The 14,111-nt window shown below is 43.7% G+C and overlaps 1 protein-coding gene across 5 annotated transcripts in view; it reads left to right on the forward strand.

Moving 5' to 3' along the window:
- Nucleotides 1-14,111, forward strand: part of NCK2 (NCK adaptor protein 2) — a 140,969-nt gene that overhangs the window by 51,411 nt on the left and 75,447 nt on the right. The window lies entirely within an intron of this gene.

Consider the following 14,111-nt stretch of genomic DNA (forward strand, 5'->3'; position numbering starts at 1 on the left):
GAGTGGAAGGCAGATGGTCCCTCCATTGCAAGTCTAAACATAGGTAAAGTATATCCATTGCAAACAGTCATTCCGATGACCCTGACCTGGACTGCCCCTCTGCCGTCTTGCCAGCTGTGTTCTTTTGGATGCTGGAGGCAGGTTAAGGATACCTGGTGGGAAAATTGAAAATAGTTAGTGACAATGTTTTTTTTTAATAGGGGGAGAGGAGAACCACATTTTGGAAAGTGTGTAAGAATTGCTTGAAGCATTTTCTTTAGTAAGTTTAGCTTCCAGTCTTTAGGAAATCTGTATCATTCAGAAACACTGTCTGTGTTCAGGTGACACAGTTGAGGCATCTCTCTTCACAGGTTTGACAGAGATCATTGCCAGTTCCCCCTAAGCACGTGCCCCTTGGGAAGGGTCAGTGCAGCTGTTCGGCCAGCTGTGCTGTGCAGTCTGGTTCTCGCTGGTCTCTCTGGTGGGGGTGGGCAGCATGCACAGGATCAAGGCCAAGAACACCCAAGTCACAGGCCTCCAGTTTCTCACTGCACTTGTGCCGTTATCCCACCTGTGTGCAGCCCCCAACTCCTCTGCTGTGAATGGGGATAATGAAGGTCATCCTGGTGTTAAGACCAATGGTGATAATACAGAAGTACTTACCTAGTCTATGGCACCCAGTCAATGTGGAATAAACAATTACCATTTCACTGGTCTGTGAGGTCTGTCTGGGAAAACTCCAGCCATTGTTAATATAATGAGAAGAGTTTATGCAGCATCGACGTAACCTGGCAGCCAAGGAGAATGTAATGCACATGCATGAATAATGACGACTTCACTGTATAGTCAGTGGGGGCCATAGATGCCATTGAGTGAGCATGTGTACTGTGTGGCTGTTGCATTCAAAATGACTGAGTGAGTAGAGCAACGAATCTGCATCAAATTTTTCATTAAGCTGGAACATTCCTCCTCAGAAACTACTCTGATGATTCAGATGGCTTTCAGGGAAATGCAGCGAGTGCAGCACAAATAAAAGTGTGGCACGAATGCTTCAAAGATGGTTGAGAATCTGTTGAAAGTGATCCACACTCTGGAAGGCCCGCAACAAGCAGAGAATGTTGAACACGTACGGGCTGCAATCAGCAAAGACTGGCGACTGACGGTGCATGAACTAGAAGCTGATTTGGTAGTTCCAAAAACTACCGTGTCTTAAGATTTTGATGCAGGTTTTTGGCATGAAAAGTGTTGTGGCAGAATTCATTCCGTGACTTCTGCTACCAGAGCGGAAGGAACACCTTGCTACAGTTACTAATGATTTGATTCACACTGCTACCAATGAACCAGATTTCCTCAGGAAGGTCATAACCCAAGATGAACCGTGAGTCTACTGCTATGATCCAGAAACAAAGGCCCAGTTGTCCCTGTGGAAGTCAGTCACCTGGTTCTCCATGCCAGAAGAAGGTGCGGCAAAGTCATAGCAAGATCAAGACCACGTTAATTGTGTTTTTTGATCGGGAAGGTGTTGTCATCACAAGTATGCCCCTCCAGGCTAAACAATTAATAAGGAATATTACCTCAATGTTCTTCATTGGTTGAGAGATACAACATGATGAAAATGGCCACAGCTGTGGGCAGCTGGTGACTGGCAGCTTCATCATGACAAAGCGCCCGCTCATGCCTCACGTCTCCTGCAGTTTTTTTGTGAAACATCAAATCACCCAGGTGACTCCTAAAGCCCAGATTTGGCACCCTGTGACTTCTGGCTTTTCCCTGAAACTAAAATCACCTTTGAAAGGGAAGAGATTTCAGACCATTGATAAGATTCAGGTAAATATGAAGGGGCAGCTGATGGCAATTCCAACAAAGGATTTTGCAGGGGGTTTTGAACAGTGGAAGAGATGCTGGGAAATGTGAGGTCCCTAGGTGCCTACTTCTAAGGGGACTGAGGCGTCATTGTCCTGTGTACAATGTTTCTTATATCTTCTTCAATAAATGCCTCTATTTTTCATACTACATGGCTGGATACTTTCTGGACAGAGCTCATATTTCCTTTCCCCTTCAGTGTGTGAAGCTCTGAGGCGCACCCATGATTCCTGAGCGTGTGTGCTGAAGGTGAAAGAAGTTACGCTATAATTAATTTAGTATTAAATAAGAGAGTGGCATGTGCACGTGTGAGTAGCACATAGGAGACTGAATGAAGCTCAGGCAAGGTGAAGTTGATCTCAGTGTTCTAGGCATAAGAAAAAAAAATGTCCTTTCTGTTTTTGGTCTGTGTGAGACAGACGGAACAAGGCCATGGACTTGGTGCTCGGTGCAGCCGTGACCAGTTTTAGGAGCAGGATTGTTCAACTTTTATGTACACTGTTTTTTTTGTTTGTTTCTTTGTCAAAAAGAATAATCTTCAAAATAAAGCATATAGATCAGATGTCAACAAGGAGGAATTAAAACTGAAATGGGAGAAAATTTAGTAGGAGAGCACCTTGCCACTTTACTTCAAAGCTCCAAGTTCAGATGCGTTATGAGCATTTCCAGGTGAATGGCAGAATCCCTGTTGATATTCTTCCAGTAGCCTTGACAGAGAGGAGAAGTGCCAGCAGATTAGAGATGGCAAATGTTCTCATTTTCTAAATGGAGAAAAGAACAAACAATCAGGAAAGAGACTATTAAACAGATTACTAAGTGGAGATGAAAGCTGGGGGCATCAAGCCTGTCAGCATCTTTTCTCCTTGAAGCAGTGTGGCTGGATTTCAGCAGGATATCTGGGTTTATAAGGTTGGGCCATTTATAAATGTGTCCCTTAAGTCTATAGTGCTAATGTACCTTGTCTCCTTGGGAGTGAATCTGTGGTCATCTGCTCTCACCATGCTGCCTGGGACCCTGCCTATAGCCCTATCCATTGACCACCTCACTTGACTTGCCTCCACTTGTCCCCAAGTCATCTTGTACACTCAGGACCTTGATGGAGGAAAGTTGTGTCTTTACTTTCATAGTCTGTTTACACAAAAAGACTGTACAACATTAACTGAAAGAGGAGGGACACCTTTGTCCTGTGCTGAGGCTGGCTGAGTAGAGGGTGAGTGGGCCAAGGCACAACGGAGAGATAGTTGAGTGCCAGTGGCAAATGAAGGAAAGGGACATTTCTGGCTTCTGCCCTCACTATCCTCTCATTTCTCACTTGGCTTCTTACCTGCTCTGTGGAGAGATCTGTATTGTTCTTGGTCTTCCCCAGCAGGTTGGGTCTTTGGGGGCAGGATGGCCCTGAGCTCACTCCCTTTTATAGTGACAGGGTAGTGGAGGTTGTGTTTTCTTTGAGCGCCTGTTACATACTTGGAACTTCGATGGGTGTTTTTTATGCTATTTAGTGAATATAGCATGTCTGCAGGATAGTCCTTTTCTTTTGAGCCTCTATTTTATAGGTGAGAAAACAGCTTTGCGATGGTAAGCCATCTTGTTGAAAGATTGAACCAGTAAGAGAAGCTGACATTTCGTTCCAAAGCTAGTGCTGTTCACTGTGTTGGGTAGCAGTCCCCTCTCCCTGCCGACAGCACCACTCTGGGCTGGAGCTGGTAGGTGGTACACCCACAGAGTGGGCTGCCATTTCCACCCTCCCTAAGGAAGATCTCAGATGCCTGCTGCCCTTGGCCATGATCTGCTCTATAGGTCATACAAAACATGGGAACCTGCATATCAGACTCACAGATGATGAGTGGATGGAGTGATGGGGCTTGTCCATGACTGAATCAGAACTTGGAACTTGTGATAAGCAGGATGATGGATGGAGGGAAACTGGCATGGTGGAGAGGGACCAGATGATCACTGAGGTGCCCAAGCCCTCTGCTTCTACTCGGTAATCACCTGCCCACATGGAGTATGAGAAGCTGGGACCTACTGTGTAGGCGTGATGCTGCCTGAAAGGTATGGCAGTTTCAGGCATCATTAATGTGCACTTGGCATCAGCATGTCCTTTTTCTACAGGGGACTTTCTTGTCTGATTACATGTCACGTACAGAGGTAGTGGGTGATGATCCCTAGCATCCTGACTTCCCATTTTTGGCTCTTACCATCCATTCGTCTTATTTTGTCTACTTTGTGGGGGTGAAGCACATATCTGTCTTGTCTGTTGTGTTTCCAGCACCCAGCACAGTGCTAGTGGGGGTTCAGAACATACTTGTTGGATATCTAGAAGAGAGAACAGTATTAGGATGGTAAGGTTTAGGAAACCTCGTCATTTTTCAAGTAAGGAAGGTTTTGCTTGGGGGCATTGTTGTTTCTCTGTTAGAAGGGTAGTCACGGGAAAGCAAGATTAAACCTGCTTTTTCATCAAAACTTATTTTTTATCTAAAACTATTATGTTTATATATATATATATACTCAGTTCACTTGTCTCAGGATTTTAAAATTCTAAGGCAAATATTAGGTATTTTGGAGAGCACACATCTGTATTAGAAGTTACCTAGAAAAGTTTAGTTGATTTTTTTTTATGGATACGTTTTCTCATACCAGATAGAATAGAGCAGCACAGTTGTGTCATCTCACATTTGATTTGGACCCTCACTAGACTAAGCTCCTTGGGAAGGACAGCATCTGGCTGTGCCTTATTTAGGTAGGTGTTTGCACATCGCAGGTGCGCCACGCATTTTCATCGAGTGAGTGAGACTTTCATTTTATTCTACAAACAAGGTGACTGGTACTGTCTCTAAGGAAACCTAGTCTCTGAGGTGAAGTAGCAGCTTCAACATCACATACGAAGTAAGATGTAGAGGCAGGCCTTGCATCCAGTTTAAAACAAAGTCCTTGTGTTCTTTACGTGAGGTGCAGAGACGGAGCCAGCTTCATTGCCTAGTTCTTTCAGACAGCCCTGGGACTGGAATATTGGGGGTTTAGACAGTAAGGGTTTCTTGATGGGCTTTCTTCACTTTCTCTCCTTTTTTTCCACAGGTGTGGTTCATCTGGGACTATACCCACCTATACCCACCTATGAGCTTTTACAAACTGCAGATGTGCTGATTCGTTAAGTCTCATGTAGGCATCTGTTTGGAATGAATGGGCAGGCCAGGACCCTTTCTGTTTCTGGAATGCATGGTTAGGACACCCATGTTTTCAGCTAGTGGACATAACCTGAAGATACTCTGTGTTTTGCAGAATTGTAAATCTGAGTAATGGGTTATAGATAAAGGACAGATTTAACTCATTAACTGGCTCTGCCCTGTTTCTCAGCCTCTCCATGAGGTGTTGGCTTTCCTTGCACAGTTTTGGGGGACTAATTATATACATAGAGGCATTCGTGGATGTCAGGATTTACTAATCTCAAGCTGTATGCCATTCAGGGTTGGTAGAATAAAATGGTGAGTTCAGAGAAAGCTTTAAATCTCTTCCTCATTCTGTTAACTTTGCACACAAAATTGCATTGTGGAGCCAAAGTTTATCATTTCACAATGTGTGTAAATGAATGGGTGAGGATTATCTGGGAAGACCGGGCCGGACAAGCAAGTGGGTCTGGCTTTCTGCCAGATGGTCATTGCAGTGTTGTGTGCGTGTGCCTGTGTGTGCAGAGTTAAAAGGCTGGGCATGCACATGTTCCTGCTCTTGTCTGGTTTTGGCTTTGGAAGTGCTTACACAGCTAATCTGGCATTTATGATTATTTCCACTTTGAGCTCGGCAGGATGCTCTTTGGGGATATGCAGACAGAAATGACTTACTTGGATTTCAGCCCAGATGCAGTGTTTGAATGGCTTTATGGATGGCATTAATTGGGCAGCTGCCATAGGAAGTTATGTATATATTCTTGAGCTCTTTGATTCAGTCCCTCTCATTGGCTCATTGCTAATTACTCAACAAATGAAATACTGAAGAAAGAACAATTAAAGTAGTAAAATTAAGAAATACGGTTCATAAGTGGGGCCATCATTCGGTTTCAGCATAGTTACATTACTGTCTGTGTTTAAGGCTGCAGGTCGCTACTCATGGGCTGGCCTGAGCAGTCATGTGAGGGATTCGTGGGGTCTCTTGGATTAAAATTTGGAAAACGGATTCTGACACTAGATGCTGTAGGGCTTTGAACTGTTGGAGCAGATTTTACATACCTAGTTACAGAAGTTCACTGAATGATACATGTCTGATAGGAATTATTTTATTGAGAGCCTGCCATGCGTCAAGCCACATAAACACTTGCGTGCAGAGGTCCCTTCCCGGAGTCTGTTCCTGTCTAGATAGCCACATAAATGTAAAGTTTACTTCTATAAGAGAGTGATTTCTACAGGTGAGGAGGGCGAGGAGGGCATTCCTGTCAGATCCCCGAAGAGGAAATGTCTGAGCGAGCTCCTGGGTGGCAGAGCAGGTTTGGCTAGATGGTGGTGCAGCAGCTGGAGGGTTAAAGCTCTTCCCACTGTGAGGGGAGGAATAGGAAGCGTGAGGGCATGGGATTGCGACAGGACCTGGCATTTGAGGAAAATGTGGGTGAACACACTTTGATGGTTTTTGGAATACTCAAATGTAGCTAAATATCCTTTAAAAACAGTGATACTAAAATTTCATTCAATTGGATAATCATAAATTTGATCTTTTAAGTTAAATTGTTATAACTATTAGCTTTTGTAATGGAAAAAATTAATTTATTCAACTCCCTTTTCATTTTTCATTTTATGAAATTTTATGGAATATGTATATGTGATACTATAAAATATATATGAGCATCACCCCTAATAAAATATGGGAGAAACAACTCAAGCTGGTTCATCACCCATCAGACGCAAAATAGGATAATATGCAGTGAGATTTCTTTTTCCTACAGTTTCTTAGAAGCCAGTGCTTTCTGTAGGAGGCTTCTCAGTTACTAGTAATTTATAAAATTAAAATGAACAACAAACTTCCCTCAAAATCTTTTTCAGTTCTTTTCTCCAGAGCTTGATTGTTCTCTGTGCTCCCAGGAGCTCCTCAAATACTGAAGGCAAAGGACTAGTCCCAGTCCTTTTTAACCCATTACCTTCATCTAACTGCTGTGAAAATTGTGTCCCCCACCCTCATCTGGAGTTTTATCCTGGCGTCTTTAAGGCCAATGATGTGATCTAGAACTGAGGTGGGGTCCAAGTCATCTTTCAAGTCCCCAGAGGGGAAGGGGTGGGGGAAAGTAGAAGAGAGTAAAGCGGGAATCAATGGTGATGGAAGGAGACTTGACATTGGGTGGTGAACATACAATACAGTGTACAGATGATGTGTTACAGAATTGTGCACCTGAAACCTATATACTTTTATTAACCAGTGTTACCCAATAAATTCAACTAAAAAGCAGAAGAACATGGCATCATTCTGTACTTAGATTATTTTATACCTTTTCCCAGGGAAAGTACCGTGCCCTGGACCCCAGGAAGGATCCTGTTTAAAAGTGGGAGCAGTAGAAAGGGAGGAGAAAGAGGGGGACTGCATCTGCTGATATAGTGGCATTTCCAATTTGTTGGCATTTACTAAATCATCAATTAATTGGGTTACTTCTCAAACCAAATCCCTGCCCTTGAGGAAGTCTTCCATTTAAGGAGTCCCCAGTACTAACTGTCTCTTTACTGGAAATGCCACAGATGGGGACATGTAAAACAGCATCAATGGAGCAAAGTCCACAGTGTGCAGAATGCTGGGTGTTCTGCAAGACAAGTGACCCAGTTTCTTTGACAAATTGTCATTGTAATAAAACAGGTTTAAAGTGACTTGAGAGACATACAAGAAATTAGAGTTTGTGAATATTAGTTGGCTCCTGATTCAAATAAATCAGCTATAAAAATATTGTTATGAGACAGTTGGGATAATTGGAACACTAGATATGAGGTTTATATTAAGAAATTAATAATTATTTTAGGTGTAATGATGGAGTTGTGCTTATCTGTTGGTCATACTCACTGAAGTACTTACAGATAAAATAATTTTTGTGTGAATTTGCTTTAAAGTCATCGAGTGAGGGCTGAGAGTTGCAAGGTGTCTAATTGTTGAGGTTGAGTGTTTAAGGTCCCTGGGGAGATATATCCTCTCTATTTTTGCATATGGTTAAATATCTCCACTAAAATACAAAATACAATGATAATGTTACAGCTTAATGAATGCTTTGCACAGAGGAGGGAAGTCAGACTTTTTTTGTGTAGAAGAGTCAGGAGCTTGTTCCCCGAGGTGACAATATTTAAACTAGGTTTTAAAGAAAGAATGGTTGTGCAAAAACTGGAGAATCTGCTCCTTTTTCAGCCAGGAGAAAGGAACCTGGGAGATTCACTGGGCCGTGTGGGTGGGGGTTCGTTATTGTTCCCTTCCATTCTTCCATTCTTTTCTTCTTGCCTCCATTTAGGACTTGTTGTTCTACTTCCCATTGTTGGTGTTCGTGGTGAGAATTTGTGGGCTGACGGTCTGAGGAAGGACATGCTGTGTTCGTTTACCAGGACTGCCACAACCAAATACCACAGAATGCATGCTTAACAGCAAATACCTTCTCATAGTTCTGGAGGCTAGAAGTCCCAGAGGAAGGTGTTGGCAGGTTTGGTTTCCCTTGAGGCTGCCCTCCTTGGCTGACAGATGGTCACCTTCTTGCTGCCTCATCACATGGTTGTGCTTTCCTGCTTGTGTGTCCGGGTATCTCTTCCGCTTCTTATTGAGGACATCAGTCATATTGGATTAGCAATAGCTTCATTTTAACTGAATCACCTCTTTAGAGATCCTTTCTCTAAATACTGTTACATTCGGAAGTACTGGGATTGGGACTTCATTTGAATTTGTGAGACACAATTCAGGCTGTAACAGATGGGATGTGCACAACTGCATGATGCAGTAAAGTACTATAAGTTGTGGAAGGAACCCCAAAGCAAAAGTGTTTAAGGTACCCTGAAACAATCTGGGAATTTTAGGAGGGGGCTTGAATAGCCATCCTGTCTAAGGGGGTAGGATTTCACCCCATGCAGAGCAGGGAGTAGAGAGAGTTTGAAGGAGCTCTGAGTCCCCACAGATGAAGAAGGGAAGATGGTGAAGAAGGGAAGGGCTTTCCAGAGGGAAGGATTGGAGTGGCTACGGTGGAGCTCTGTCAGTGGTGGTTGGGGCAGAGATGAAAGCCGGGAAGAGAAACAGCTTCCTGCTCACAACACTGCAATGAAGGAAGTGCAGGGAAGACTGGAGTGTTATCTAATAGCTTTCTCTCTTTGTTACTAAAGTAAAACATCTGCAAAATGTTACAGAAAATAATAAAGTTAAAGAAGAATAATTCTTCTCACCCCTGATTCCACCCCACATATTTATTAGTTATAACCACTGTTAACAACAGCTCCAGCCTGGCCTTCCTGCCTGCTTTTCAAGATTCTTTTTTTTTTTTAAAGAAATGTGAGAGAGGTAGGTGAGAGAGAGGAGATGGAAAAACAGGATTCGTTCCCCCATTCTGCTGTTGGCTTGGACCTTTCTTGCAGTTTCCCTCATTCTTTCAGTCCTTCATCTCCCAAAGGTGAGGGACACAAACTTCAGCAAAATAATGTTTACATTCCCCGCTAGACGAGACCTTGCACCACCTGGTGTGCCTCAGTGATCTCATCTAGGAACTCAGTCTCTCTCTTTATGTCTTCCTTTTTTCCTTCCTGCCTTTTTCAGAAAAAGGGGTTTCTACCAGTTTTATTCAACAAGTACAGTTTAGTGTTTAAGGTTTATTTTTGTCACTGTACTTTTTATTGGTGTAATTACCTGAACAACAACTAAGTCTTGTGGGTGCTTAATAAAAAATGCTGGTGGACTGTTAACAATGTTCTGTGTAATTTGATTGCCTAGTTATGGTGTTGAGATTTGTAGCAAAGTGTTTATGCTGATTCTAAAAACTATGGTTTGGACTAGTGGGAAGATCTTAAAAGTAGCACCTTCTCAGACCTTTGCAGGATGGAGTGCTGTTGTATTTAAGGACTAGTTAGCGTCAAATGTATACACAGAATGATCACAAACCATTGGGAATGTTGTTACTAATCAAATTCCTATCTGTTAGAACTTTTAGGTGGCAGACTCTAAAATTTAAGTTCCTACTAAGATTTGCATTATGACCTTCTTGTCATGTATTTTAGATAAGCTTTAATAAAATTTTAGCACCACATCAATTTTTGATAATTTTTTAGTCCATTCCATGTACCTCAAAGCTACAGGTTTGGAGCTGAGGGACCCTGGTCATGAGTGAGGAAACAGAGGCCTAAAATCCCACAGGGCACTTGGTGGTGAGCCGGGCCTAGACCCCCGTCTCCAGACCCACTGCCTGCTGCCCTTTTCCTGGTCTCATCCCGTGTGGCTGACACTGCCTGCGGTCTTGTTCTTTCCTCAGTGCTGGAACACTTGAAGGCAGAAATCTTTATCATTTGGGAACAAAGAGCCTCAGAGCTCAATGTCTGACCAGTTATCTCCTCCCCAAACACTCTCCTCTGTCCCACGTGATGTCTCTTCGAGGCCACTCAGAGAGTTAGAAATTAACTCCCCCCACCCCATGTTTACTAACCTACTTCTCATCAACTGATGCAGTGAACCGATAGCTAACCTTATCATTTGCAACAGACCAAATTCCAGCTATTCGGGAAAATGTGCTGTTTTTCCTGTTTGGGACAGCTTTATCTTGAGTAAAAATCCTAATTTCAGTGGGACTTTCTGAACCTGGGAAACCAGCTTGTGGCCGTCAGTATTGTCTGAGCCCTGACCACTGAATGGGCTCAGATGGGACGACAAAAGGTGGCTGAGGCCATGTCCCCGGAAGCCGTTGAGTGTCAGATGGTAAGCATATGTCAGCTGCGGGTGTTGGCCCCCAGAGGGGAGGAAGCTAGGGTGGAATGTTGGCCAAACCACTCTTGTGTAGCTTTGTTCAGTGTCTGAAAGCAGCATTTTCCCACTTGAATGAAGTTTCCATCAAGTAGTTCAGTAGCAATGAAATGCAGCTCACCCAGCAGCCCTGCCCCATGCTGTTCTGGTCAGGTGCTGACCATCTGAACTGGACACTGCCCACAACTAGCATTTGTGGGCTCAGAGGGCTCTAATACAATCACTTGGGGTTTTCTTTTTTGTCTCTTCAAATAAAAGAGACGATTGCATTAGATTTGTCTACAGATTAGGGGTCTGGTTGACTCTCTTGGTGTGTTTTGCATATGTAACGTTCAGGTATGATGTATACCTGATGATACCTGCAAGTCTAGGTGTGTGCCAGACTAAGGACTCTAGGACTAAGCCGGTCAGATAGTGTTGTTCAGTAATTATGGTTTGCTGCATTAACATCTAAGAGAAACAGTACCTTTGGGAATTAAGGGGGTGTGTGTATTCGTGGGCGTGTTTTTTTGTCACAGCACAACACAGCCGCTACCTGATTTGAGAGTCTGAAGCCCGCCTCCCAGCGTAGTAGGTTCCAGTCAGATGGCAGTGGCAGCTGATCTTGGCCTGAGTCTCAAGACTAAAGTCACCATAATTGGTGATCTTTCTTAGAGAAAGGGCACAGCTGGACTTTGAGATCAGACAAGCATGGGTTCAAATTCTGGCTGTGGGACATCTGGTAGTTTGGTTCCCACGCTGAGCAATAAGTTTTTTCTTCCAAGGTTGGCTGTGAGGAAAGATGAGGCTGCCATGAAGGTGGAGTACCAGTGCATTGTCCTCTCACTGGGCCAGGACAGGCTCTTCTCCCTGCCTGTCCTGTGCCTCTGTGTCAGTGGGCAGGACAGGTGGGATCACCTGAGCTCTCTGAAAGTGAGCCTTTTGGTGATTCAAGTCACCTGGGCAAATCTGCCAACTCTTAAGCAGATAGAGCAGATTGCCCAGCAATATCATGCCCAAAAGGCCCACAGCTTTGTGCCATCGGCAGAATGGGGCACTTACCCTCTTTAATTAGCCCTTAATGGCTCCACTGGAGTAAAGCGTATTAGTGGTGGATGTCAGCCCTGGCCCCCGTGGCAGGCAAAGGCTGGAAGGACACTGCCGGCACCATCCAGATGCTGTGTCTGGTTCTGTGGCAGGCACTAGGAATTTGGACCAGGACAGCTTTCCTCTTGATGCTAGGCCTTGGGCCCAGGCAGACCGAGGTGCCTGGAGCTGCCCTCGCGGTGAAGTTGGCGCTGCAGCTCAACATTCCCAGAAGATGAGGGAAGGCCCCCAGCTGTGACTCCGGGGTTTTAAAACACAGTTACGAAGCAGAAAATCTCAGTTTTACAGAGAAGTTAGATATTTTCACAGATTTTGCAGTGGTAAAATTTTGTGTTTTTAAGGACCCAAATTAATGTGGAAAAAGATACATTTGGTATGTGTTCATTCCTTTCCACTCCATCCTCCTCTTTGGTTTCCAAAAGGAGGTGCACATGGTACTAGTAGAGAAGTATTTTTGAAGGAAAACATACACCTGTGTCGTATTTGCCTGCAGCAGCCTGTGTAAAACATTTTTGAATTCTTGGATGAAGGCCTTCTGTGGTCTGAGGGCCCTTATACCTGATCGTGTTTGTCTCGCAGTTGTTTTTTTGCACAAGTCTGCTTTTCCAGTGGGTTTAGACCACACCTTGTACTTGACCTGATTTGAAGTGCTCGTCCTTAACAAAGGTTTTGAAGCCGATAACCCCACATTCTATATAGGCAGTGGGCACACTTCACTTGAACCCAAAAAGGGAAACATTTGATCACCCTGTTTTTTCTACTTAGCCTAAGCTTAGTGCGTGGACAGTTTGCCAGTGAAATGCTTTTCTCAAGGAAAACACGGCAACCTTCATTTTTTTACACTTGTATCCCAGGTGGCCATCAGCACCTTTCAAATGAACTTAAAAATAGTGTCACTTTGGCACTCCTCCACGAGTTCAGATACTGCTCTTTACATCCCTCTTTTCTGCCTTGCCCCCCCATACCCAGTATCAAAGGACTGGGTCAGAGATCCAGTCCATTGTGCTCTCACTTTGGGCTGGTAGATAAATTGCTCCCACTAGGTCTGCTGTTGGGGTGGTAGATTCATTGAAGGCCTGCATTCCAAACTCAACAGCCTATTAAGGAAAACCTGTAACCGCTCTGAGAAATTAACTCATGTAAAAGTGGGTATTAGCATCTATCCTGGCAAGTTATTGGGCTGGTTAAACGTAGCACTTTGGAGAGCACAGTGCATGCAGAGGGACACCCATATTGGGACAGCCCAGGCAGCGCACCAGCAGCCCCTAGCATTGGACTAGGAAGATCTCATGCCCGGAAAATTCACTCTTCAATTAAAAATTTAAAAATACAACTTTTGTCTAAAAGAACCACTGAATACACTAATACAGAGCTAGTGTTTGTGGGCATGGCTGTGTTGATACGGTAGATTTCTTCAGTAAGTGGTAGATGAAAGGCTGGAAATGAGAAATAAGACTCCTTGGTCAAGATGTCAATCCAGATACTAGAACTTCCAATTCAAACGAACCTGTCATTTTGTTGTAAACTCTTAGCCGAGAGAAGGGCATAATCACCCTGGTATATTTTTAACATCTTGCTCAAATCAAGCCTTCCCATGTGTTTGATTATCACCTTTTTCTTGCATTAAATCATATTTTTTAAAAAACATGCACCCTCTAAAATAGTGCTAGAGAATACATAAAGAGTATGAAGTTTTTAATCAAAATTTATGAACTTGCCTTATAACATTTTTATGATAGTGCTACCTGAATTAACTTTTTCTACTTGACTAAAATAGAATTCGATTTTTCTGTGGAGTAGTTAACGTTTGGGTCATAATCAAGTAGGGATGAATTAATAGATCTTGCTGAGTGAACTGTCAGGACAGATCCCCTCTGGGTTTGAAATGCAATTAAAAATGTCAATGAGCTCACTTTGGAGGTCCACAGACCTTCAGGGTTCCCTCAAAAATGTGAGGCAAGGACTGAAAGTAGCTACCCAAGTGTAGGGACCCTAAGGTGAAAGCAAACTCTACAATCATGAGGGAGAGGGCTGTAGTCACCTGCCAGGCTTCTTGTCTTAACTTGCTTGTAGTTTTGGGGTGTTGATCTCAGATTTCCTGCAGGGATGTTTTTAGCACGAGGCTATGGGTCCATTAGGTGTCCTCTCTCAATAAATAGCCAGCGCAAGAGACTCCAACACAGGAACAAGTCTCTAAATAATTTCTGTGCTCTCTGCAGCCTGACTTTCTAGTTAGGCTCCCAGATGTG

This window comes from Desmodus rotundus, chromosome 5, assembly GCF_022682495.2.
Source record: "Desmodus rotundus isolate HL8 chromosome 5, HLdesRot8A.1, whole genome shotgun sequence".
In the NCBI taxonomy this organism is placed as follows: Eukaryota; Metazoa; Chordata; class Mammalia; order Chiroptera; family Phyllostomidae; genus Desmodus; species Desmodus rotundus.